The 3,637-nt window shown below is 35.8% G+C and overlaps 1 protein-coding gene across 2 annotated transcripts in view; it reads left to right on the forward strand.

Moving 5' to 3' along the window:
- Window positions 1–212: 212 nt before the first annotated feature.
- Window positions 213–3,637, forward strand: part of LOC148716668 (uncharacterized) — a 15,373-nt gene continuing 11,948 nt past the window's right edge. Inside the window, exon 1 of one of the 2 annotated variants that reach the window (XM_088744341.1) lies at window positions 213–374. The gene's annotated coding sequence lies outside the window, so the exon portion shown is untranslated. The remainder of the gene's footprint in view (window positions 375–3,637) is intronic. The other variant, XM_088744342.1, reaches the window with a different exon arrangement.

Consider the following 3,637-nt stretch of genomic DNA (forward strand, 5'->3'; position numbering starts at 1 on the left):
GCAGTAATTTGTAAGAGGAAAAACAAAAAGAATAGCTTTTGTAAAGTTGTTTTGACCTCTTTGTGCTTTCAGTATAGCGTTTGGCTAATAAACATGCAGGAATAATTTAGATTACTGGCAGAATTTATAAACAAATGATAAGAAAGATGTTAAAACATGTTGACCTGACAGAAAAGCTCTTGGGGCTAGCCATTACGTGCAATGAATATTGCATGAGAAAGAAATAGAGAAACAAGCAGGAAGCTGGAGAATAGAATCCAAAATCAAGAAAAAACATCGCATGTTTCGTGTGATGAAGTACTCATAACTGTTCCATCAATGAATTTAGTAAAACCTATCCTAAATTTAAAGGCATATTTCTGAGCTGAGGTGAGGTAAGGAAAGATATATCTATTGCATTTGTAAGATCATCTGATCGCATGAGAACTTTCTTTCCTTTATTCCTTTGGGTAAGCTTTCCATAAAAATGCAAAGTTATAGCATATAATGTTTGGTTTACTGTCAATAATTATTTGGAGACTCTGGTAATTTGCAAAAAATTATCATCAGACACTTAGACAAAAAGAAAAGAAACATAATCGGCCAATACGCAATTGCGATCTTGTCCAGCGTGCGTTTATCAAGTATGTTGCGCGCTGGAAGTTGGGACAGGACGAGAAAAGCGTAAGAGTTGCTCGAGGTACAGCTGAAAACAATTTTATTTCCTTGGGTGCTCTTTAACATACATAGCTGACACAATCTGGGTACGAAAAAAAGCGTTCTAGTTCAGTTGTCAGGTTTGCCAGAATATATCTTGTTATCCGAAAACTGCGCCATAAATAAAATTCAAGACAAAATAATTAAGAAATATTTGGAGACCAATGCTTCATTAAAACAAGAGCTAATTGATATTGCAGAGAAGGGAGAATTAGTTATCTACTGACTCTCTCTTCTGCTACTGGTCGACCTATTTTAGTGCTATTTCCATGGCCAACCAAGCGAAGCTGTTTCACTTTCTCATCCATCACTTGCTTGGACTAACTGAAATATTTGTCCAGTACAATGGCATGACTATCGCTTGTTCTTTGAGGCAATTTCATTAGTATTTTGAGACTTTCTGGTTCATGCACCTCATCATGTTTCTTTCTGAGTAAAATCGGTCGAGCAACCTCTTCGGCCAGCTCGTAGAGTTCGATTTCTTCGGTAATTTTCTCTCCGAGATATCACTTTTGCAATCCATTACAAAGTGTGATAGGTATCTAGAAGTGCTATAATTATTACAACTGCTGTCATACAATGATGGCAGATCATGAAAAATAAGCTCTTTTTGAGTTCCTTCGAGAAACCTCGCATGTATTTAGTCTCAAGAAGGGGATGAAGGTGATATTTTCATTTCGGTTTCTTTGACAAATAACTCGTGCTAAAAGAGAGTTGAAGTTATTTCCGAAAATTAAAGAAAAAATATCGCATGTTTCGTGTAATGGAGAAATCTTAACTCGACTATTCATCATTGGTATTTAGTGGCAGCAAAATTTCATTCTCTTATGTCTTTGGGTAAGCTTTTCACAACAAAACCTTCATATAGCATACATAATGCTTCGTTTTGTACTGATTTTTATTTGGAGGCTCCAGTAATTTAAAAAACATTTATAATCGACTTACTTTAAGGTTCTATCCGTGCAAAAGCAATTAAAAATCAAGATCTGACCCTAAAATTTCTTCTGTTTGTTTTAAATTACTATTGTTCTTCTACATGTACAATGTACAAATCTTTAGAAACAGAAACAGAAACAGAAACAGAAACAAAGATTAAAGATGATCTCCTATCAACTCTAAAGTAGGTAAGACGATAACGTATAAGGTTGTCAGCCATGCAAACTGTTTATTGCACAAGTAGCATTATTAGTAACCCAAGTATATATTCAAGCAGGACATTGATTAACATTTATAATCTCGGATCAGTCCATGAACTCGTACTGCACACACCTAGGATATAGGGTTTGCGAACCTTCTGTGAACGCAGTTTTATCATGGCGGCGCCAGCGCTTTGGAACGAACTACCTTCTGAAATTCGTAGAGTAAATAACGTGCACATTTTAAAGTTAGCGTTAAAAACCGATGCATTTGGTATTACTTTTGACCGATAATATATTCATTAAGAGTGAATGATAGTCAAGATTTTGTCGATTGAAATGGTGTAAGGAACTTCCAATTTCATTTAGGCCTTGCAGTAAATGGCAGGAATATTTATAGACGTGTCATCTTGTACATTAAGTTTTTTTATTTTATTTGAAATTTTTCATAAGGTCGCAGTAGTAGCAAGTACGATAAGTATTTTAAGAAACATACATCTTTTTTGAGAGACATGTTTGGGCATGCTTATGCCCTCTTCAATCAATAAGTAACTGAATATGAATAATTATATAGCATACAGGAAGATGAATAAAATATTTACAGTATGAGATAGAATAAATATATATATGAAAATCATATATTTTGAACTGCGGTATTTGATACGTATGATGCACGATCCTCGCAGTAGATAGCGCTATTTAAGCAATAGCGAAAATCAGACCTGAATAAAATCAGGCCTGTACGGGACTCGAACCACTGACCTCTACGATACTAGTGCAGCGCTCTACCAATTGAGCTAACAAGCCAACTGGGAGCAGGCCGTTAAGTTGATTCGTAATGAACCCGTGAAAGTGATAAATGAGATAGAATAAATATATATGAAAATCATATATTTTGAACTGCGGTATTTGATACGTATGATGCACGATCCTTGGTAGAGCGCTGCACTAGTATCGCAGAGGTCAGTGGTTTGAGTCCCGTACAGGCCTGATTTTATTCAGGTCTGATTTTCGCTATTGCTTAAATAGCGCTATCTACTGCGAGGATCGTGCATCATACGTATCAAATACCGCAGTTCAAAATATATGACTTTCATATATATTTATTCTATCTCATTTATCACTTTCACGGGTTCATTACGAATCAACTTAACGGCCTGCTCCCAGTTGGCTTGTTAGCTCAATTGGTAGAGCGCTGCACTAGTATCGCAGAGGTCAGTGGTTCGAGTCCCGTACAGGCCTGATTTTATTCAGGTCTGATTTTCGCTATTGCTTAAATAGCGCTATCTACTGCGAGGATCGTGCATCATACGTATTTACAGTATGATGCAATACAAAAGCGGGTATTAATTACAACAGAACATCACACAAATTATTAAAGGACTAAAACACTAGAAAAGTGTTACAATGCTGTAATTGTTTGTTAAGTTCAGGTTTGATCTTATTCATATAAAAAGCTCCTTTGAGCTTTAAATCAATTGAGTTGTTAGCAGAATCCAGAATACTAAAGCAAGAAAGGGAGTATTTGTTCTTACAAGAAGGAGATGTGTTGAAATGCTTAAAAATATGCGAGTTTTTATCGCTTTACGTGTCCTCCTTTATCCTAGTAGAGAAGTGGCGACTAGTTTCGCCAATATAACGAGAATTACGTCCGCACATGAAAATTGGTAAACTGCCATGGATTTTAGAGCATCAGGAGTACGATCTTTAACACTGAACATGTTTTTAATTTTAAAAGAAGTGAAAACTAGTTTGATATTTAGGTCCGATTTGCAAAAGCGCTTAGTGAGTTGTCGGAGTTTAAG

The sequence above is a fragment of the Stylophora pistillata genome, chromosome 14 (genome assembly GCF_964205215.1).
Source record: "Stylophora pistillata chromosome 14, jaStyPist1.2, whole genome shotgun sequence".
Classification (NCBI taxonomy): domain Eukaryota; kingdom Metazoa; phylum Cnidaria; class Anthozoa; order Scleractinia; family Pocilloporidae; genus Stylophora; species Stylophora pistillata.